This window comes from Adiantum capillus-veneris, chromosome 14 (assembly GCF_014529385.1).
Source record: "Adiantum capillus-veneris isolate H3 chromosome 14, ASM1452938v2, whole genome shotgun sequence".
NCBI classification, from domain to species: Eukaryota; Viridiplantae; Streptophyta; class Polypodiopsida; order Polypodiales; family Pteridaceae; genus Adiantum; species Adiantum capillus-veneris.
In genome coordinates, this window is record NC_140944.1 from 57986721 (window position 1) to 58011895 (window position 25175).

General features: G+C 42.7%; 1 long non-coding RNA gene across 1 annotated transcript; it reads left to right on the plus strand.

Moving 5' to 3' along the window:
- The first annotated feature begins 22111 nt into the window (after positions 1-22111).
- LOC147442438 (uncharacterized) lies at positions 22112-24717 on the plus strand. The gene is made up of 3 exons (XR_015190291.1): positions 22112-24264; positions 24358-24459; positions 24561-24717. It is a non-coding gene; the product is annotated as an uncharacterized LOC147442438 (long non-coding RNA).
- The last annotated feature ends 458 nt before the right edge of the window (positions 24718-25175 follow it).

Genomic DNA, 25175 nt, shown 5'->3' on the forward strand with positions numbered 1-25175 from the left:
TCACAAAGGGAGTGGGTAACACATAGCCTATTGTCTTGGAGAAGGTATCTAACCAACCCAAATGATTCTCTCATATTAAACTGATCACTTAATGTGGGAGAATAAACAGGAACAAGGGTTAAGATATAGACACATGCTTATAGATCTATCTCAACATGGGACAAATGGTAAAGGGGCCCAAATGAGAGATGGTATATCAAAGAGCAAGGCTAACCAACGGAGCATAAGACCTTAGGGTTAGCTTCATTGAAGACCTCCAATAATGTGTGTAAAAGTCCTTTGACCTTAGGTAAAGACCTTGAGGCGTGGGAACCCGACCCAGCTCGAGGTGCTTGTCTTGCTTGTCATGCTTGATGACTAAGGTGGTTGAGGTGATTGATGATTGAGGTGCTTGATATGCTTAATTATTGAGATGCTTGAGGTGCTTGACATGCTTGAGATGCTAGGGTTGCACTTAAGGTGAGAACATAACCCAAGCTTAAAGTGCTTAACGACCAAGCTTGTGGTGGGAACTGGACCTATGTATGAGGGGCTTGAGGTGTCAAAAAGTCAAATATTCAATCCCTACAAGGAGGGGGAGAGCCCTACATGAGGGGGGATGAGAGAGAACACCCACACACTCACACAAGGCATGCATGGTACAAAGAAAGCAAGATGGACACTTGTCAAGTTCCTGCTCATGTTGCCCTCATGGTGTGCCTGAAGCCTATTGGTTGGCCACCCAAGGGGTCCAATAATAATTTAGGAGATTTAATTAATTGATTTAGCATTTATCTAGCCCTCTCTTGCTGCTTGTAATGCCTCCTGCTTGTGATTGGCTAGGCCTGGAGGGGTCCAATGAGCTTCAAGCATGAGCTACAAGGGGGGGTCAACCCAAGCAAGCTAGGGGGTTGCTTAGGGGGTATACTCACCCACACACACTCACAAACACTCTCATTGTGTGCTATGCAAAGTGCAAGAGCTCCCTCTCCTTCTCCAAGCAAGTAGAGGTTGAGAGCCTACACCAACACTCTTGTATATGGAGTGCAAATCCAACCAAGAGCCATGCTTCAATGCTTAAGCTTTCCATCTCCTTCTTCTTCATTACTATGCTATTAGGTATGCTAGCAACAAGAGTTATGATACGTGAGGAACTAATTCTTTCTCCTACGAAATGTTTCTTCTTCCTCTTCCCTACCCTCATTCCCTGCTAGCTCTCTCCACCTTCGAATGTGTTTGAGGTCTTGGGACTGAGGCTTGGGATAGTTAAAGCTTTCTTCAAGTTTATGTCATGTTTGTGATGCATATAGCTTTCCATATTCATTGCATCACCTCGGTCACAAGGAACACAAAGATTGTATTGTAACAAGTCTCGCTTAATGGGAGAAATGGCATAATACAAATGCCTATTGGAGGGGGGACCGGCTCCACATAAATCCGGTCCTCAACTATTGTCATGTTATCTAAATTCTCTCTCTTGCAAAATTATTTTTTATGCCAAGTTAACTAATTGCTATGATTATGTTGCTATATTCAATTATGTTCACCCGCTATGCTCACAAAGTCATTTTTCAAAAGTACTCTCATTAATTTCCGCTACTCTCAAACTAAATAGGCCAATTCCATTACATTGGTATCAGAGCATTTGGTTTCTCTTTTCTTGCTTAAGAAGAGAGGTCCTTAAGTAGCCTATAAATGGTTGATGTTGTTAATTATATTAGGGTAAGTGGAACTGGGATCTATTATTGGTTTTGTTGAGCCCACTATGTGGGGGATGGTGCACACCTCGGGAGCTTTGGACTTAATAATGGAGTCTTTTTAGACTTGCCTACGGATTTACAATTATTGAGCCATAAGAAGTCCAAAAGGAGCTAGCCCTTGGCAACTCTGCTATGTTAGACCTACTCCTCTACTCTCTATAATTAACCACTTCGAGCCGTGGGTGTAGATACTTAAGAGCCGATTTTCAAAGGCTAAGAGGAGTGGCAACTAAGGTTTTGAATTGCCAAAGCATATACTAAGTACATACATAAATTTTGTTAACATGGCTGACAATAATTAAGAGAGTAGAATGAAAATTGATAGCTTTGATTTTGCACATGAAGGTGCTAATGATGATGCTCCCATGTTTGTGAGTTATCTAGTCACTAGGTTGCAGCAATCTATGTTCAACCCTACTTTGCAAGCCGAATTTACTCAACTACTTCGTGCTTATGGAATTTCCCTTCCTCTCCAAGAGGAGAGAGAGATTAGGAGGCCTCTTGAAGAGACCACCAAAAGAAGACTCTCTCCCATTCGAGAGGAGGAATCCAAAGAGCAAGAAAGCAATGAAAGTTTAAGTTCCTCTGCAGATGTGGCTCCATGACGACGGCGGTCTAGACGATCGCCCACTCCTTCCAAGAGGAAAAGATCAACACATAGTCCTTCTCCTCATCACTCTGAAAGGAAAGAGAGGAAACAAAGGAAGAAAAGGGCTAGGAAGAGGTCACCCTCTTCTCCTTCTTCCTCACCTTCCTCCTCTTCTGACGAAAGTTATGGTTATTCTCCTAGAGAATACAAGAGAGGAGGACATCGAAAATCATTTCCTGCATGGCGAAGGTCACAAGAGCTAAAGAAGTTCAAGGAGGGAGGAAAGAGTATCTCTTTTCTCACCTATGATGGAACCTTCGGTGCTACCGACAAAGCGTTGGCCTTCATCCAGCAATTTGACGCGGCCTTTGGAGATGAGGGCTTCACAGAGTCCTCTAATCTACGCCATGTAGCTATGCACTTCCAAAAATCACCTTGTCAATGGTGGGCTAGCCTTCGTGGAAATGGTGAAGCCCCAAAGACATGGAAAACTCTACGAGTTTCCATCATGAAGCAATTCCTTGCAAGCGATACAAAGGACAAAGTGCTTACCGAATGGCGCAGCTTGAAGCTCCTCTCCCATGAGTCTATCCACAAATATGTAGACAAGTTTTGGGATTTGCATCTCAAGGCTACTGTCTTTCAAAAGATAGACTTTGTCGAGCAAAGACAGCAATTCTGTGCGGGATTACCTGAAGAGATGGCTGAATACATCAACTCTCAACGGCCTGGTACTATTAGCGAAGTAATCCATCACACCATGGTTGCTTCACCCATCAATTTCCATCAAGGGGCTAGATGTAATGTCAAGCCCATGGAAAACAAAGACAAAAATGATGCAAAGGGGAAAACCAATGTTCAAAATACTTCCCAAGTCAATTCCAACAACAACAACAATCGGTCCAATGAGAAGGGTAAAAAAAACTCTCTCCTGAAGAGCTTGAAGCTTTTCACAAGGACCATAAGTGTTTCAAGTGTGGGGAGCAAGGACATGGCTATTGTTCTTGCCCCAAGAAGAATACTCGCAATGAGACTCCTAGGGCTTCCACCATCGAAGCTCCAAAAGAGGATGCTCATTGCAAAGGATCATCACTTTCCTATGCTTGCGGAAAGGTAAGAGAGCATGATGCCTTCATCTTGTTTGACCCTGGCTCTACTCTCAACTTCATATCAACGGAGTTGGCCACCAAGTTGGGCATTCAAGATTTTGAGATGGGAGATATAGTAGTGGCTGATGCAACTTTCAAGGGACAACAAGCCTCCGTTACTCCCTTGATTGGAAAGTTGAGGCTTCAGGTCCAAAGCTATGTCGACAAAGAAGACTCTTCATCTCTCCTCTCCAACATGAGGATGAGGATGTTATCCTAGGGGCACCATGGTTTGATCGCATGGCTGCCAACATGAAGTTCCCTGAAAGGAAAATCTACTTCACCTATAGGGGAAAGAACATGTATATAGATGCTAGTGAGCGTGGTCGCACTATTCCACTTGTAAATCCTCTTGCTTTTGATAAGTCAATGAAGAGCTCAGTTTCTACGTACATGATTTTTGTCAAAGAGTCTCTAAAATATACTAAGGTTTCATCAAATGTAAATGGTAGGAATCAAGAAGAGTTAGACTTGTCTAATTTTCTAAAAGGATTCCAAGATGTGTTCATCGATGATATCCCTATGGACTTACCTCCAAAACGAGGGGATGATGACCATTGCATTGAGCTCCTTCCTGGAAGCTCACCACCTAACAAGCCTCCTTATCGAGTCTTACAAGATCAACAAGAGGAGATTATGAGGCAAGTACAAGAGCTGGTAGACAAAGGGATGGTGAGGTCTAGTTCCTCTCCCTTTTGTTCTCCAGTCCTTTTAGTACAAAAGAAAGATGGTACATACCGTATGTGTGTGGACTATCGAGCACTAAACCATATCACTATCAAAAATAGATTTCCCGTACCTCGGGTAGAAGATCTGTTTGATAAGCTACAAGGCCATACCTACTTCAGTAGGATTGACCTTAAGAGTGGCTATCATCAAATAAGGATAATGGATGAAGATATCTTAAAGACCGCGTTTCGCACAACGTTTGGTCTTTATGAATATCTAGTCATGCCTTTTGGCTTGACCAATGCACCAGCTACGTTCAATCGTTTGATGGAGAAAATTTTTAGACCATACCGCAAATTCACTGGAGTGTTATTTGATTATATCATCATCTACTCCAAGTATTTGGAGGAACATAAGCAATATCTCCAAGTGATTTTTCAAGCATTGAGGGAGAATAAGCTTTTTCTCAACCAAAAGAAAAGCGAATTCTTCCTTCAAGAGATTCAATACCTAGGTCATATTATTTCTAAAGATGGTATCCGAATGGATCCATCAAAGTTAGAGGTAATAAAAGCATGGCCTAACCCAAGAAATCTACATGAGCTAAGAAGCTTTGTTGGTATGTGCGCATACTATAGACGCTTCATAGCAAAATTCTCTCAAGTAGCAGGACCACTACACGACTTAACTAAGAAGAACGTTAAGTTTGTATGGACTGCTAAGGAGAAAAATGCTTTTGAAAATCTCAAAGAGAAGCTTACTTCCCAACCAGTCCTCGTGCTTCCGGATCTCTCAAAGCCATTTGAGGTCCAATGTGATGTTTGTGGTGATTGCCTTGGAGAAGTTTTTCTTCAAGAAGGGCATGCCATAGCATATGAGAGACGAAGGCTCAATATTGATTGATGAACGAGTCTTGGGCATTTATGAGAAAGAGCTTTTAGCTGTTCTACATGCCCTAGACACATGGAAGAACTACCTATTGGGGACTCCATTTATCCTACGAACCGACCACTAAAGTCTCAAGTATTTCATGACGCAAACCAAGCTTTCCGACAAACAAATGAGGTGGGAAAATTTTCTTTCGCAATTTAATTTCCATATTGCTCACATAGCTAGTAAGCACAATCAAGTGGCCGATGCACTTTCACGATGACCCAAAGTTAATGCGGTGTCTATAGCTACTCACAATGATCTATCCTCTATGATAGATGAGTATGCTACTGACCCTGACTTTAGAGACATAATGTCAGCCTTTGCTTTGGGGAAGAAAGAGGAACCATTCACCTTGCAAGATGGTTATCTTCTCCACGGAAATAGGCTATGTGTTACCCATTCCCTTCGTGAGAAAGTTATGTATGAATCCCATGCTTCTCCATATGCGGGGCATAGAGGTATTCAACCTACTCTTCGAGGAGTAGAGACGTACTTCTATTGGCCTACCATGAAAGTGGACATACAAGACTATGTTTCAAAATGTGTAGTATGTCAAAAGACCAAGTATGATAGAGGGAAGCAACCTGGATTACTTCAGCCATTGCCTATCCCAAATTCACCATGGGAGAGTATATCCATGGATTTCATCTTTGGATTACCCAAGTCTATCCATGGGAATACAGGAATATGGACAATAGTTGACAAGTTTAGCAAGCAAGCACATTTTATTCCTGTCAAAAAGACTATTAAGGCACATCAAATGGCAACTCTCTTCATATATCATATTTTCAAGCACCATGGATTACCCATATCCATCGTGTCAGATAGAGATCCTAGAATGACCAGTAATTTCTAGAAAGGTCTCTTTGAAAATCTAGGAACAAGATTGAATTTCTCTTTGGCCTATCACCCACAAACGGATGGCCAAAGTGAGATAGCCAATCTTATGATACTCGATCTACTCAAGACTTATGTTACCGAAGTAGATCAACGCTCACAATGGGAAAAGTACTTACCTCTTGTAGAGTATGCCTACAATAATACTGTACATACTTCTATGGGAAAAGCACCTTTTGAGATCATTGAGGGAAGACCTAAAAGTCCCTTGCTACTCAAAGTACATGGGAAGATCTTCGCCGCCGCTGATGAGAATAGCCGTGACCTACAAGAATCTTTTCAAAAGATTAAGGAGGCTATATCCATCTCTCAACAAAGGCAAAAAGCTGCCGCTGATAAGCACAGAAGATCCTTAATGTTCAAAGAAAATGATTGGGTCTTACTCAAGTTTCCTAAGGCTCGATTAAGGCAAACGACGGGCAAAAATCCTACAGGCCATCAAAAGTATTATGCTAAACTAGCAAAAAGATACTATGGTCCTTTCCAAATCTTGAAGCCCATCAATGAGATGGCTTATCAACTCAAGTTGCCCAACCATTGGCTCATACACAATGCCTTTCATGTAAGCCTACTTAAGCCCTACAAAGGAGAGCCACCAACTGAACCAATTATTGAAGGACCCCCCGAAGTTGAAGACCAAGAAGAGGTGCTACAACCCGAAGCTGTCCTTCGGCATGAAGACAAGGTACTACGACATGGTAAGATTATCCGACGGTATCTTATTAAGTTCAAAAATTATCCTTTTGAAGATGCTAGATGGATGCAAGGAATACAGCTTAAGGATAGTATGAACCTTGTCAATGCTTACAATGCTACATTAGAGTAAGCAAATGTACAAATTTCTTTTAAATGACTCATGTTTTTGTCTTATAAGACTAGTCCTCTTTTTAATTGTGCACAAATTTAACTATTATGCATGCTTAAAATCATGTTTGTGATGATGACGTCTCTCAAACACCAAGTAGAATTTGTCACTCTACTTTGGGAGAATGAAATGGACAAAAAAGCAGACATTCTTGCGGCAGCTATGTCTCCCAAGCACCAAATGGATTAGTCATCCATCTTGGAAAGATGTTGTAGGGTAAAAAGGGATCCTCTACCCGCTAAGTAAAATTGACTAATGACTAAGGCTTTATCTCTTCTACCTCATAGTCGAGGACGACTATGATTTCAAGAGAGAGGTAATGTCATAAAATCTAATATCTAATATCTAACCAACCCAAATGATTCTCTCATATTAAATTGATCACTTAATGTGGGATAATAAACGGGAACAAGGGTTAAGATATAGACATGTGCTTATAGATCTATCTCAACATGGGGCAAATGGTAAAGGGGCCCAAATGAGAGATGGTATATCAAAGAGCAAGTCTAACCAACGGATCATAAGACCTTAGGGTTAGCTTCATTGAAGACCTCCAATAATGTGTGTAAAAGTCCTTTGACCTTAGGTAAGCTAGGGCTGACCTTGAGGCACGGGAACCCAACCCAGCTCGAGGTGCTTGTCCTGCTTGTCATGCTTGATGACTAAGGTGCTTGAGGTGCTTGATGATTGAGGTGCTTGAGATGCTTGAGGTGCTTGACATGCTTGAGATGCTAGGGTTGCACTTAAGGTGAGAACCTAACCCAAGCTTAAAGTGCTTAACGACCAAGCTTGTGGTGGGAACTGGACCTATGTATGAGGGGCTTGAGGTGTCAAAAAGTCAAATATTCAATCCCTACAAGGAGGGGGCAAGCCCTACATGAGGGGGGATGAGAGAGAACACCCACACACTCACACAAGGCATGCATGGTACAAAGAAAGCAAGAGGGACACTTGTCAAGTTCCTCCTCATGTTGCCCTCATGGTGTGCCTGAAGCCTATTGGTTGGCCACCCAAGGGGTCCAATAATAATTTAGGAGATTTAATTAATTGATTTAGCATTTATCTAGCCCTCTCTCTCAAAGGGGAAAGGGGGACACTTGTCTCAAGGCTACCCTTGCTGCTTGTAATGCCTCCTGCTTGTGATTGGCTAGGCCTGGAGGGGTCCAATGAGCTTCAAGCATGAGATACAAGGGGGGGTCGACCCAAGCAATCTAGGGGGTTTCTTAGGGGGTATACTCACCCACACACACTCACAAACACTCTCATTGTGTGCTATGCAAAGTGCAAGAGCTCCCTCTCCTTCTCCAAGCAAGTAGAGGTTGAGAGCCTACACCAACACTCTTGGATATGGAGTGCAAATCCAACCAAGAGCCATGCTTCAATGCTTAAGCTTGCCATCTCCTTCTTCTTCATTACTATGCTATTATGTATGCTAGCAACAAGAGTTATGATAAGTGAGGAACTAATTCTTTCTCCTACGAAATGTTTCTTCTTCCTCTTCCCTACCCTCATTCCCTGCTAGCTCTCTCCACCTTCGAAGGTGTTTGAAGTCTTGGGACTGAGGCTTGGGATAGTTAAAGCTTTTTTCAAGTTTATGTTATGTTTGTGATGCATGAAGCTTTCCATCTTCATTGCATCATCTAGGTCACAAGGAACATAAAGATTGTATTGTAACAAGTCTCTCTTAATGGGAGAAATCATAATACAAATGCCTATTGGAGGGGGGACCGGCTCCGCATAAATCCGGGCCTCAACTGTTGTCATGTTCCCTTAATTCTCTCTCTTGCAAAAGTATTGTTCATGCCAAGTTAACTAATTGCTATGATTATGTCGCTATATTCAATTATGTTTACCCCTATGCTCACAAAGTCATTTTTCAAAAGTACTCTCATTAATTTCCGCTAATCTCAAACTAAATAGGCAAATTCCATTACAATAACCATCATGCAAAGTGAATGGTTCCTCTTTCTTTCCCAAAGCAATGGCTGACATTATATCTTTAAATTCAGGGTCAATAGCATACTCATCTATCATAGAAAATAGATCATTGTGAGTTGCTATGGACTCCGCATTAACTTTTGGTCGTCATGAAAGTGGATCGGCCACTTGATTGTGCTTACCAACAATGTGAGCAATATGAAAATTAAATTGCGAAAGAAAATTTGCCCACCTCATTTGTTTGTGGGAAAGCTTTGTTTGCATCATGAAGTACTTGAGACTTTGATGGTCTATTTGTAAAATGAATGGAGTCCCCAATAAATAGTGCTTCCATGTGTCTAGGGTATGTAGAACAGCTAAAAGCTCTTTATCATAAATGTCTAAGATCCATTCATCCGTATTGAGCCTTTGACTTCATATGTTATGGCATGCCCTTCTTGAAGCAAGACTGCTCCAAGGCAATCACCACAAGCATCACATTAGACCTGAAATGGCTTGAGAGATCCGGAAGCATGAGGACTGGTTGGGAGGTAAGCTTCTCTTTGAGGTTGTCAAAATCGTTCTTCTTTGTTAAGTCATGTAATGGTCCTGCTATTTAAGAAATTTTTGTTATAAAGCGTCTATAGTATGCACACATACCAATAAAGCTTCTTAGCTTATGTAAATTCCTTGGATTAGACCATGCTTTTATTACCTCCAACTTTGATGGATCCATTCGGATATCATCTTGAGAGATAATATGACCTAAGTATTGAATCTCTTGAAGGAAAAATTTGCTTTTCTTTTGGTTTGAGAAAAAGGTTGTTCTCCCTCAATGCTTGAAAAATCACTTGGAGATGTTGCTTGTGTTCCTCCAATGACCTTGGATTAGATAATGATATCATCAAAGAGCACTCCATTGAATTTGTGGTAGGGTCTAAAGATTTTCTCCATTAGACAATTGAACGTGGCTGGTACATTGGTCAAGCCAAAAGGCACGACGAGATGCTCATAAAGACCAAATATTGTTCGAAACACGGTATCTTCATCCACCATCCTTATTTGATGATAGCCACTTTTAAGGTCAATCCTACTGAAGTAGATAGAGCCTTGCAGCTTATCAAACAGATCTTCTACCCGAGGCACAAGAAATCTATTTTTGATGGTGATATGGTACTTTAGTGCTTGATAGTCCACACACATACGGTATGTACCATCTTTCTTATTCACTAAAAGGACTGGAGAACAAAAGGGAGAGGAGCTAGGCCTCACCATCCCTTTGTCTACCAATCCTTGTATTTGCCTCATGGTCTCCTCTTGTTGAGCTTGGGAAACTCGATAAGGAGGCTTGTTAGGCAGTGAGCTTCAGAGTTGTCTATTCTTGAAGATTCTAGGGAATTTCTACAACTATTGAACTTAGTTTTAGATGTGCCAAGTAGTAGGGAACGCCCAATCATTTTTAATTTGGAATTTGGTAGAATCTAAAAAGATGTCATGTCTCATGTCTCAGCCTTGAGCAGGGCTAGAAAAATAATTTTTTTCTAGCCGATGAAAATAAGGGCAAACTTGAAATTCTTCCAAGTTCTAGGTAAAAATTTAAAGCTTTTGCATGTAGATACACTAAAACTTGTGTAAATTTCCCGGTTTTCTTAAATGCAATCTCAAAATCTAATCACGATTTTACAATGCCCCCCCCCCCCCCCCCCCCTCCTCGGTTAAAATACACTCGACCTAGGTGTTTTTCTAACATTGACCTTGAGATGCGAGAGAAGAGGAGAGGCAGCCAAAGTGGAGACCATGCCTCTCTTTCCATTTTCCCTCCCTCTTTCCAATTGCACGTGATCCTATTCTAGGTCTCTCTCTCTCTCTCTCTCTCTCTCTCTCTCTATGTGCATGCAAGCATGCATGCACATATGTCTCTCTCTCTATTCTAGGTCTAGGTCTAGGTCTCTCTCTCTCTCTCTCTCTCTCTCTCTCTCTCTATGTGCATGCAAGCCAGTCTATGCAAGCATGCATAGACTAGCTACAAGAGGGGCTCTCTCTCTCTCTCTCTCTCTCTCTCTCTCTCTCTCTCTCTCTCTCTCTCTCTGTGCATGCAAGCATGCATAGACTGGCTAGAAGAGGGGCTTCTCTCTCTCTCTCTCTCTCTCTCTCTCTCTCTCTCCCTGCAAGAGTGGTCCTCAAACTCTCTTTCCTTGCACATGGCTACGTGTGTACTACACAGAGCGTGGGTACAAAAGCATCTATTTTGTAATGAATTTAGAGGTGCCAAGTATATAAGTATTTGAATTTGCTTTCAACTTGACAGTAAAATAGCTTTAAAAACCTAAAAGTAGTGTAGATATTTCATAAGCTCCACATAGTGCCAAGAAAGTCTGGAAAAAAAGGGGGAGGGGCTAGAGCCTCCCCATTGTCCGCGTGCGCATGGATGATGGAGGGGCTCCAACCCCCCTTCTTTTGGCATGTTCCTCATTTTGCAACTTTAATAAACATACACAAAAATAATGAGTTGTTGACTTGAGAGAAACCAACTTTGCTACAATGAGCCAGTGCATATTGGGTCAGCAACTGAAGAATTGCATGGGCATTGCACCTTTTAATGCAACTATGATCCTGGCGTACTTATCTTCATTTGCAACTTTCACCACAAGCATGGGAGTTGTCACGCCAAACATCTCCAACACATTTCTACTGCATGCTGAAATATCTTTGGTCTGCTACTACAGGCCCGCTCCACGATCCATAGCCATCTCCCCCTTTTGGTTTCACTAGACCTCAAGGTGAAATGATAGCTCTTCTCAGCAACTTTGGGCAGTATCGACTATCATGAGGATACTAAGTGCCCGACTCTTGTGGAGCTTGCTGGTCATCCGCGTGCGCGCGGATGACTAGGCTACTTTTGAGCCCGTATTACAAGTCTTGTGTCAATCGTTTGCTAGAGCAACTGGTGGAGCAAGAGCCTGATTTTCCTTCCTTAGCTTTATTTCACCACCAGTCGAGATACTCTAAAATCTTGCAAACTATCTCAAAGCAAAGGCTTGGTAGTGGAAAAACATATCAGCAACTTGATTCGCTACTCTAGTTATGGTCTTCAAAATGACTTTCTGCTTTTGAGCAAAGGGACCAACTCTAGTACACCTCTAACAAGATCAATAAACCTTTAGCTTCACTAAAAAGGTTGAGGACGCTTCCAGTACGGCACCGCATTTGGCATACTTATCAACCAAAGCACCATTTAACCAAAGCACCATTTAGCCAGCATCTTGTAGAGGGCCACAAGTCATCAAGGTGCAAGCCCATTTTCATATGTGATAAAAATCGCACAAGGCTTCCTTGCAATAGTGTTGTTTGGTGTACCCCAAGGTGCTTATTTCACTTAAGTTCGTCCTATTGAGCCACGTGGCTTAATCTTGAGTGACCTTGATTTAAATCATTGAGATGCGTAGCCTTTTTAGGTTGTTTTCCTCAACCCAAATAGGCTTTATGGCTTTACGCACTCTTTTTTAATCAACACTAAAAAGCAGTGCAGATCCGGTTGCTTCCTCGTTTCCAAGTTGTGGTTAAATATCGCGACGTGTGCGTGGACGTGACCGATGCAGCACGTCACTGCACTTTTTACTTCGTTAGCATAGTGGAGATTTTCAGATCTCTCCCCTCTCATTCACCCACGTGGCAGCTTTTTTTTTTTTTTTTTTGGGGGGGTTGGGGGGGGGCAAGTAATTTGGTGCTATGACCACAAGGCTCCACTCCAGCACATGCACGTAGCGTGGTGGTAAGGCGAGAGCATCTGAAATCTGAGACCGGGAGTCCAAAGTGCGTGAGAAAAATGCACGTGGATTTTTTTATTTTAGTCAACTATTTCCAGGTGGTTACGTGGTGAGGCTATTGACTTAATCCTAACCATAGAATAGATCTTAATCCAATGGTGGAGAAAAAATAAAATTTAAAATCGTCAAAAGGCAACAGGCCTGCTTTGCGAGTTTGTTTATAAAAACACTATCAACCTCTGCAATCAACGTTCTGCATCAACAAGAGGTATCTCTCTCTCTCTCTCTCTCTCTCTCTTTCTTTTGTATCTGCTTTAACGTTGACCTACAGCATGAAGGAACATGCCTCGCAATCTGTAGTTTTCAAGGGCAGACCAATTTTCATCTTGTAATTGAGAATAACTTCATGGATATGAGGTCGTCCTCTAATACAGGCAACAGATTATGCTAGAGAGAGAGAGAGAGAGAGAGAGAGAGAGGGCGCAAGGTTTTGCAGAAGAAGAAAGAGAGCGTGAGCTAGCTGAGTGTGCGTGTTTCAAAAACAGTTGAGAACAGGGGAGTCAAGAAACAGCAGAGAGTAGCTTGAAAATCCAAGAAGATCATGGGTAGCAGCAAGGCCAGTTATGGAGTACTCGGTCTGTGTGCGATCATGATGGGGATGCTGATGATAGCACATGGGTAACAGGCAGGCGCATGTGACAGCTCTGACGAGCGGAGCTGGCGAATGTGCCACGGTACTGGTCCTGGAGTTGTGGGTTGCCTGGGGTAGTGTCGGGGATGGTGAACACGCCTGCTGCGAAAACCTGTCCTCCATCGTCCAGACTGCGCCACAATGCCTCTGCCATCACCTTCAGTACAGAGCCTCACAGCGTCAACATAACTCGCGCCCTTATGTTGCCCCCAGCCTACAAGGTCGCCACTCCTGACCCCAGCCTCTGGTCAGTTGTCGAAATCCCGGTACTATATTTTGTCCCATCTGGTGCGCCAATGAGTCTCGCTGGCCCAGCTTCAGCCTTTAGTGCTAACGCCATCTGTGGCCCTTACGTCTCCAACACAACAATACGTCTTCTTCACGCACGAAGCTGATTTGGTTGGACCTTGAGGCTTATAAGCTGCAACAATATCATTGTTATTTGCTCTTAGCCTCCTTTTCCACTAAGCTAGCTCTTTCATTTAGTTTTGTCTTTGTTTGTCATTTAACGATCGCACATGTGAGTTGTGGATTCTTTCATATTTTCCATCTGAGGTAGCAGCTCTATTCTCTAGTATGGAGGGATGTTTTGCCCTTTGCTGAGGGCCTTGCTCGATAGATGTGATCCGAGTCTTTTATTTTACATGAGTTCTAGTTATGGCAGAGAGAGTGAGAGAGAGTTTTCAATTCATTTAATTAATTTAAAATCTGTGTATTACACATATGCGAGGCCCTTTGAGTTCGATTCAATGCACAAGCCCACAACCCCACGAGAGTTTGTGCACCAAGGTGAGGGCAAAAGGGCAAGCAATCGCATGAGAGAGCGAGAGGCTGAGAGAGAGAGAGAGAGAGAGAGAGAGAGAGAGAGAGAGAGAGAGAGAGAGAGAGAGATGTACGTGGACGAGGGAGGAGGGGGTGTTGGTGGGATGGGTGTTTGGCGCTAAAGCCACCTATGCTCTTGGTGCCTGAAAGGCTTTGGACTCTGGGGGCCATTCATTACTTCATTAGAACTGGTGAGAAGGAAGAGATGTACGTGGACGAGGGAGGAGGGGATGTTGGTGGGATGGGTGTTTGGCGCTAATGCCACCTATACTCTTGGTGCCTGAAAGGCTTTGGACTCTGGGGGCCATTCATTACTTCATTAGAACTGTATGTGGTTGTCTCTCAAATGTTGTGGTGAGAAAATCGTGGCTTCAACCCCTTTAACATATATATATATATATAACTTGGCTAGAGGACCCATTCGAGTTAGGCGGGTTGAGCCAATTTCTCCCAATCAAATTTTAGGGGGTGTTTAAACTGCATGCCCAAGCCAAAAGCACAGGGTAGTGAATTTGATGTGCATGCAACAGAGTGAATATGGTGCCTTCTGCTATGGGGACACCGAACTCAAGACGCCCATTATCATGGACAATTAGAAAGGAGGATACATAATCATGGACAATTAGAAAGGAGGATACATAATGCACGCTACTCAACATGGAGGCAAGAAGACAAAATTGCTGACGGAAGTAGGTTACAACACACACACACACACACACACACACAGAGAGAGAGAGAGAGAGAGAGAGAGAGAGAGAGAAGCTAATATTGATCAAAGGACATAGAACATAAATTTACATATGCTTCTCTTTAAGCTTAATCAAGATCCTACATCTTCTGTAATTGTCTTAATGTGTGTTTTCATGTGTATGGCAGGAGGACATGTATTCACAACATTGGATGTTGTGATTGCAAGCGCGTCTCCAGCTTGACAACACTACGTCAAGGTTCGTTATTTGCATCCACAGTGCTAGCTCTCCACCATACTTTTGTATGGCACCTATGCATGACATGCACTGTATATTTTGCACTTTCAGTTCGTGAGGTTTCATTATAAGACGATATGTTTAACTATTCACATTGCTTTTTGTAGCTTGACTCAAATATCGGCCTATAGATTGGACAATCGAAAAGCACAAGTACAACATTGCAGGTCAGAAAAGCACCTCATTTCTTGTTGCAGTTCATTGATGCACTTAATTTTGTATCCTCCCATGAACACAATAACAATTTTAAAATGTGTGTGCTTCTCTTTAAAACTCAACTAACTCTTTTAAAAACCACCCCTATAATCTCTATTAATTGATGCCACATAACTTTGTCTCTAACCAAAAATATAATAATGTTTTCTAGATGTATTTCCTGCTCAGGCAGCGAGGCCATTGCCAAGTTAGTCACAATCTTGTTTCCTTTAGTGCTAGATGCTAATATGTCTTGCTATATCCTATAGTTGTTGTATAGCAAGGCCCACCAAGCAAGACTAGTTGTAGTTGACTGGCACCTAGCTCAGGGTACTTTGCCATGGCCCACGAGTGCAAGTTAGCCAAGATATAGCGAAAGCCTCGTTTCCAAGGCCTGCACAGAGTTGGAAGCCAATACCTTCTGCTCTGAAAATATATTGGCATTGGCTGGACATCTTCGACCTCACCCACCAAGAAATAACCAGTAATCTAAAGGCAATCATCTATCACAGAAGATTTAGAAAATTTCTCATATAGGAAAACAGAGCTTTTTGAGTGTTTTCCATACAATGCATAACATCATGAGCTTATGCTCGAGAGGCATCGCGTACCTAGCTAGAGGCATCGCGTACCTAGCTAGGTACGCGATGCCTCTCGAGCATAAGCTCATGATGTTGAGGTAAATCACAATGTGGGAATTACTATCAGAATTTGTCCAAAACTTCTTGTGTATATATATACATAGTGAGCGAAAAACTATTATGCTTGTCCAACCTCAATATGGGTGCGACCTAATGAGCAGGTGGGTGGAGGAGGCAGGCGTTGGGTGGCCATGTGTAGGAAACGATCAACAATTTGGAGGCAATCATCCAACAAGCAACGATGATGGTGAGGAGGACCTCAGAGGTGGGCGAGAGCAGGAAACTCTGGGTATGATAAGAGGGGAGGAGCATGGGACAAGTTGGCGAGCAATGAGGACGTGGGAGTAGGACTCCCAAGTATGATAAAAGGGGAGGATCAGCATGGGAGGATCAATTGGCAAGCGATGAGGGTGGGATGGTGCAATCTGAGGAGCACGTACTATGAGGCAGGCAGTACTGGGCTTGCCCCATTCGCCCTATGATGGCCATGTACAAGATGCGTGCCCTTTCCTCTTGATGGAGCCATAACCATCATGTCTATCATCTCCATTACTTCTGTGTTGTTACTCTTTGATTCTTCAACACGATGCTAGAGATGATCGACACACAGCTTCATTGCTTCCTTTCGCAGGTAGGTTCTTGCGCAAACCACTCACTATGTGTATGTGTATGTTTATGTGTGTGGAGCGGACTCACGCAATATATATCATATCATATCAAGTGACGGGGCCTTCACGATATCGTGAATCAACAACATTGTAGCAAAATAAGCAGCAGTAACCGGGCTTAACTCCCTAGATTTGCAACACAGGCGTATACCATCTCCAACCATTTACTTAACAACATATATTGCATCATATAATTATCATCACTAATCATGTCCTAATCACTACCATAATCAAGTGTTTAGCCCCATTTTCAGCATCATTATTGTCCTAAGAGTTGAAATTCTCATTATTGTTACCATCTTTAGAAGCTTGTATGAGCTCTATTTTGCTATGTGTATAGCTAAGTGTGCCCACATGAATTAATGATAGCTTTTCACCCACATGTACCTAATAGTAGCTTAAGTATCTTTTTGAATTTCTTTCAGCATCAAGCTCATACTTTTGTAGCCTGCCTTATATGTATTATTCACAAGAGCGGACATATCAACTACACAACCTCGTGCGTTTGTAGCTCGACAACACCGTTATCTACAAATTATGGATTTTGAGCATGAGGCTAAGTTGATTGAAGAGGAAGAACACAAAAGCAGTGGTGGTGGAAGACATGATAGCAAAATTAAATGCAATAATGAGCAAAAGTTGCAGAAGAGATCGTTATGGATATTGTAATAGACATGATCGAGAGAATGATGGAGATCGTGGTAGACAACATCATGGATGCAATGATGATGGTATGATGGTATAATTCGTGGAAGAGATTATGATGGTGATTGCATTAGATGTGATCGGCACCATTATGAAGATCAAGACAAGGTAGGAAAGCCAAAGAGACCATGCCAAAGAACATGAATATAGAAAGGAATTATAGCTATGGGGATGGTGATTGAAGATTGTAGGGATAGATACAAAGGATATGCTGATAGTGATGATGGTGACACTACAAGAGGTTATTCATATTAGCGACGCTCACACAGCGACGCTCAAAAAAAAAAAATCCCGGCGTCGCTATGAGCGTCGTAAATTTACGACGTTCAAATTTACTTGTAAATTTGCGACGCTCATAGCGACGCCGGCTAGGCTAAAAAAATAACAGAGAGCGCCCAAAAACTCAGATCTCAGATCTGAGTTTTTCGGCACCCTCAAACAAGGAGCAGGTAACGCTCTCCCTCTCTCTCTCTCTCTCTTTCTTCTCCACACACACACACACACACACACACACGAGGAGAGGAAGGAGAGCCAGGTATGCTCCTTCCCTCTCCTCACTCTCATGTTCCCTTCCCCTCTTTCTCTCTCCCTCTTCACACACACACACACACACACACAGTGTTTTTGAGAGAGAGAGAGAGAGAGAGAGAGAGTACAAACATAAACAAAAACGCACACACACATACATAAACAAAGAATGCACACACACATTGAGAGAGGAAAAGAGAGAGAGAGCATGCATAAACAAAAAACGCACACATTGAGAGAGGAAAAGAGAGAGAGAGAACATGCATAAACAAAAAACGCACACATTGAGAGAGGAAAAGAGAGAGAAAACATGCATAAACAAAAAAACGCACACACATTGAGAGAGAAAGAGAGAGAAACTAATTTAACGTCGTAGGAAACTAATTAAAATTAAAAGACCTAAAGATCTAGCCGACGAGGAGTTGAACTCAAGACCTATTATTCAAGAGGAAAATGGCATAACCAATCTATCATACTTGGCATGGGTGATAGAAAGGTTATACCATTTATCTCTTTTTATTGGCACACACATCCACACACGCGCACACACACAAGAAGAAGAGAGTTATAACGTCGTAGGAAACTATCCTAAAAGACGTTAAAGATTACGTTAGATGTAGACTTACGTTAAATTAGATTTAGGTTTATTTAAGTTAAATTAGATTAGATTTAGGTTTATTTTAGTTAGATTTACGTTTATTTACGCTAGATTTAGATTTATGTTATATTAGATTAGATTTAGGTCTCCATAGACTGCGCCGATGCCTTCATGAAGCGGGTGAAGAAAGCCCTCAATGGAATATAGGGTATTGCTGCCTTCACTCATGGTGGGCTCCGTCGATCCAAAAGTACTGGTGAAATGTCTTCAGAAGATAGGGAAGAAGGTGGATCTTCAGGGCGGCAAGAGTCACTACATCCCCGACACAATGACCATCTAGACAACCTCTAGTCATTCAACAGCAACTTCAAAGTTAGTAACAAGAGCAAGAACGGTCCAAAGGGCCAATTGCTGTCGTCAGATGTGGATGGAGATGAGGCAGCGTCACCGTCGGAAGTTAACTCTCACATCTTTAGTGATGAGAATGCCAACTCTTGCCGAGTTATGTAAAAAATTATGTGTTAAATCAGTTTTAAGGTTCTTATAATCCCTGTTAGTTTAGTTCTTTGTTTTTAATATAACATAATTTACGTTAGATTTAGATTTATGTTATATTAGATTAGACTTAGGTTTATTTAGGTTTACCCACACACACACACACACACACACACACACACACACACACACACACACACACACAAGAAGAAGAGAGTTTTAACGTCGTAGGAAACTATCCCAAAAGACGTTAAAGATTAGGTTAGATGTAGACTTACGTTAAATTAGATTTAGGTTTATTTTTAGTTAGATTTACGTTTATTTAGATTTACGCTTATTTACGTTAGATCGAGTCCACGCAAGAATTACTTACGGTTTAGGGTTTAGAGTTAGACGAACAGTGAAAAGATCTACTGTGAAAAGATGTTAAGATGCTGTGAAGTGCTACACCTAGAGAAGAGGCAAAGGGGTTTTGTCCACTACATGCAGTATCATGTAGACGTGGGTCTGTAGATTTCTTGTACCCACAAATATAGGTATTGACCAATAAAGACGAGATTATAACCCGGTGGTTCTGATCTCCGTGCACCTCTAGACCGAGGTGTGCGGGGATTGGACATGACTAGAGAATGTGAGGTAGAGAGAGAGAGAGAGAGAGAGAGAGAGAGAGAGAGAGAGAGAGAGAGAGAGAGAGAGAGAGAGAGAGAGAGAGAGAGAGAGAGAGATAAGACAAAGAATGCCAATAGAATATTAAATTTGTTGTCCAGGTTATAAGATTTTTATCCTCATTATGAGTAGTGACGAGGATGTGGGACCGTCCAACCGAAACACCTATCTCTCAACGAGGGTCTTATGTCCTTGTAATGAATGCAAGCATGCTGTGCGACGGACAAGACGTGTTTCTTTGCAGCACGTTCGCGAATTTGGCGAGTTCCATCCATCTATTATAGATTGAGTTGTTGCCAATTATAACTCGTCGGACTCTGATGCTGGCCAACAAGTAGCAATCTTGCAACCCAATAGACGTGTTCGCAGGCGCTTTGGTCAAGCAGCATATGTGAGGCCACAAGATGTAGCCTCTGACAGCTCGGGGGATGATCATGCAGAGCACATTCCCAACGAGGCAATGTTTGAGCCCGAGATTGATGAAATGATCGAGACGATCATGGATTCAGAAAAACTTATCTATGATGATATGAAAAGTGAAGCCGATACGCCATTGTATAATGGAGCACGTATGTCTAGATTGAAAGCACTCCTGGTTCTTCTCAACATACAGGCAAAGTTTGGATGGAGTGACATTAGCGTCATAGCGCTTTTCAGGTGATCTATTACAATTAGTTTACTTTAATAAAACTCTAAATGTATAATGATCTGATAGATTTTTACACGACTGTATCGTATTTTTATGTTGTGTAGATTGCTTAAAGAGCACATACTACCAGCTGACAATGTGATGCCAGATTCTCGAGATGAAGCAAGAAAGATTTTGCGAAACTTGGGGATGGATTACAATTCTATCCACGCTTGTCCTAATGACTGCATTCTTTTCAGAGGGGAATACATAGACATGGAGAAGTGTCCGAAATGTGATTCCGAAAGATATCGAGTAGACCTCCACGGGACAAAAATTCCACAAAAGGTTTTGCGACATTTTCCTCTGCTTCCTCGCATCAAGCATTTCTTCGAATGTAAGTCCATGGCCGCCCTAGCATCATGGCATGAGGAGAATAAATCTTTGGATGGTGTGCTACGAATTCCTGCAGATTGCGCAGCCTGGAAACATATAGATGGAACATGGTCGGATTTTGCCAGGGAAGCTCGAAATTTGCGCTTAGGCCTGGCTATGGATGGCGTAAATCCATTTGGTCAAAGATCAACATCTTACAGTGTATGGCCCATTGTCATCGTCAACTACAACATTCCCCCGTGGTTGACTACGAAGAAGGGGCACCTATGGCTAAGCTTGATTGTGCCAGGGCGATATAAAGTGGAGAATATGGATGTGTATCTTCGTCCACTATTGGAAGAGCTACAACAATTGTGGATTGGCATAGAGGTGGTGGATATGAGACGACACACAGGACGACGGAATGCTTTGATCAGAGGCATTCTAATGTGGACCATGCATGACTATCCCGGGCTAACAGAATGCTCAGGTGATCTATTGACACACCTCACTCAGACACTGTAGATCTTGTTTTTTCCCATAGTTGATCTATTATCATGTGCATACATGCAGGGCTTCAAACAAGCGGATACAGAGCATGTGTCACATGTGGACCTAGACTGAATGCACGTAGGGCGCCCTCACTGAAGAAGCAAATCTACGAAAGTCATCAAGCGTATCTTCCAGAGAATCATGTATTACGCGACAGCTTTTTGGGAAGAGAGCCACCAAGGATGTCTGCACAAGCATTGTTAGAGCAGAAGGAGATGTGCGATGACGGATTGCCTCCAGGGATGAAGAGACTATCTCTATGGTACGAGTTACCATACTGGCCCCGACTCATGATCAATCACTTGCTGGATCCAATGCACATATTCAAGAATGTGGGTAATCTACTATGGGACCATCTGACCGGCAAGAAAGATACTTTGGGAGCCAGAGTTGACCTTAGAAATGTGGATCGTATGGATCAATATTGGCCGCAAACAGCGTCTGATGGGTCGATAAAACTCCCTAAAGCACCATGGATTTTCACAGGAGCCCAAGAATGCAAAGTAAAAGAGACCATTCGATCTTTGTGGACCCCCACTGGCGTAATGCACTCGCTCCGAATGTGTTTTACTAAAGAAGGAAAGCTTACCGGTTTGAAGTCACACGATTGGCATAAAATGTGTCAGGTACGTTCATAGTGGACTTTAATATCATTGCATAAAATGTGGACTTTAATATCATTGTTGCACATACTTTACAGTTTATTTTACCGGTTGCCATTGAGGGATGTTTGTCTCTCGACATCCGTAACACAATCTACAAACTTGCAAAGCTGGTGCAATGGATCTCACAAAAGGAGATCAACGTAGACTCCATACCATTCGCCAAACTAAATGCTGCGGAGCTTGTGTGCATGTTTGAGAAACATTTTCCTACTACCATGCTAACCATTCAGGTGCATCTTCTTGTTCACATAGTTGATGAGGTGGAAATAGCTGGCACAGTTCATTCCAGATGGATGTTCTTCTTAGAACGTTTCATGAAAACGCTTAAGGAATATGTGCATCAAAAGTCACGTCCGGAGGGTAGCATGGCAAAAGGTTGATTGGTATCAGAGTCCCTAGTGTACATTGGAGAGTGGCTAGACGGATTTGATAAAGCCTGGGACACGCTATGGCGAATCATAGATGATGAGCGCATATCTGGGATTGTCATGTGCAATCTCGGTGTTGAGAAGAAGATGACGGAAGATCTAGAGGCTAAAATCATCCGATTGTGCATGCTTCACAATCCAGTGATGCAAAAGTGGATTTCACAATATGAGGATGCAAAGCAAGAGCAACAAAGGGCACGAATCGAGTGGAGACGGGGAAGATGACCACCGATGCACTATCCGACGGGTCTGGAGAGCCTACCAACATTCATGAGCTTAAGATGGTTGCACAACCAATTGAAAAGCGCACAACAATGCGGTGACGAAGTGACTCAGGAAGAGTGGGAGTACTCTCGGGGTTGCGCGACCAAGGTAAGTTTGCAATGTACGACTAGCTAGTGACTTTATTTCTAAACGTTTGAATGGCCACTCATAATCTTTGTTCGTTGTAGTATAAGTCATACACAACAGCATGGTGTAAAGGTCGACATTTTAGGATCGATTACAGAGGATTTTTGTCGATTTGTTCGACGTGCAATGTTCAAGATAATCATGGAGGGTCGCAACGCTAACTGTGCGTAGAGGAGAGTCTGGTTTTCTTGAGGTGGATTCTACTAAGAAATGGACTGACCTAAGAGACACTTTCGTACTACCCGAGCATTGTGAACAAGTAAGTATGTAAATAGTTAACATCCCCCTTTTACAAGTTATGTGCTTGAAAGCTCTCATGTAAGTTATGTGGCTCTGGCAGGTAATATTTCATCCTACAAAGTCTACATCAAACTGGTGGTACCTCATAGAGGTAGCCCCTCGTAGTGCAAGGACGTATGAAGGCTACCATGTGCCAATCACAACGGCATCAATGGAGGAGATCAGAGAAGATGCTCAATCAGAAGCCGCTGCGGTGGTGCCAGACGAGCATCAAGATGCTACTACTCTATATGGGATGCATGCAGAGGAGCTACAAAATGAAACAGAGGATATGTGTTTAAACGGAGAGCTCTATATAGATATAGAAAGTTATGCTGAGTTATGCGAGGATGAGAGAGAGATCTCTTAAAGCCACAAATATTGCATTTGAACAATTTTGCTCCGTGTTGTAAAAGCTCTGGCTCTCTAAGTACCTTCCATGGTGTATAACGCTCTTTTCGACTTGCCTCTTCTATCACTCAATTCATTGCGTCATTGTATTTATATGCGTCATTACGTCATTGTATTTAATGGTCTTTGGGTCATTTTCTACTCTATTCATTCAATATTAATTTTAAATATTCGTGTGTTTAATGCAGGTATGGATGATGAGGAGTTTCTTTCTTCTTTGTCACCGCAGCAGAGACAGTAGTATGTGGAGCGTCATCGCTCTGGCGCATCATCGTCCGTTCCTACTCCATCCGTATCTCCCTCTCTTTCGGAGCATTCGGCGCGCTCCGAAGCTTCGGCGTCGACGAGACGAGCTTCACACTCGTCTAGACACCGGCGCTCTAGTGGTGGCGGTGGCGGTTATTGTGGGGATTCCGCCGCCGATGCCTCCACACCGCCTTGTGTTCGATGAGGCTCTTTACCCTCCCTTTCTTTGCCCGCCCCCACACCAGCCACATCATCGCCATCTACGCCAGGTTTTGCGCGACTGACTGTTCCTAGTAGCTACACACCTCTACCTACTCCGCCGGGAGCCACCTCACTCGACACTCCTCGCTTCGGGGCCCAGACGCCGGTGGAGACACCTGACGTCCGTACCCCCATCGACACGCCGCTAGAGACCCCTGTCGGGACACCCGGGTTCACGTGTCACCGGCCAGAGGGCTTGCCTTACTCCGTCGACTTCAGCGGTGGCATCATCATGGATGATGACGGCAAGAAGGTGATCTTGCGCATGCGTGGTCTTTGCTCTCAGCTGTTTAGACACTACATACTAAACAAATGGAGTGAAGTACCAAGTGATTTAAAAAACAGAGTCATCAGCATACTTCATGATGAGTTTCCCGTTCCAACACGGGATCAGCGCTTCAATGAAGACCTGATGAAGATTCGCGATTAGAGGCAGGGAGCTCGCACCACTTGGGGAGCGGTGGATGGGCATCATTTGAGGCCGATTTTGTAAGTGTTTTCGCATTGCTCTTTATGTTCGATAGTTTAGGGTTTATGAGTTTTTTAATTCTAACATAATGAAATCTTTGTATGTTTTGACAGTGGTCGATGACATGACGTGATCCCACACCGTACGAGCGCGAGTACGTAGGCAGGAAGGGCTTAAACGCCTTGATGGACATTCTCAGTTCTCGCGGCGGCATGGTTAGTATTAGGGTTTACTCTTTTCTATTTTTTGTATTGTTTTATAAATGTCGTTATATGTTTATACTTACTGAAAGCTGTCTTATTGTCTTTTTTTGCAGAATCCGACAGATACGCCGCTTGGACGCGATGAGACGTCTGACTAGACGACGTCAGTTTAGCCGTAGCTAGATAGCATTAGTTTAGGGTTTCTCATAGCTTATGTATCATGAGACGGATTTTATACGTCTTTTTGAACCATGTATATTATTACATTTGTCACCGTAGTTCATTTTGCCAATCAATTCTTTATGCCTATGATGTTGTACAATTGTCATTATTACATTTGCCAATCAATTCATTTTGCCTATGATGTGTACAATTGTCAATTTTACGCTTGTCAATTTTGCAAACAATGCGTCTTGTGGGTGACTATTTTGGGTCTATTATCTACCCTTGCACTTTTTTTAAAAAGTGAATCAAGTACAATATGCTTGATGGGTGGCAGGGCATTCAATGCCCTGTCACCAAAAAAAATTTCTCTCGGACGTCGCTATAACCGTCGCTATTTATGGCTCTGTAGCGTCGTTATGAGCGTCGCTATAGACTTCTGTGTAAACGTCACTATAACCGTCTCTATGACCGTCGCTATGAGCGTCGCTATATAGAGACGCTCATAGAGATTGTCATAGCGACGGTTATAGCGTCGCATATAGCGACGCTCTCGTAGCAACGCT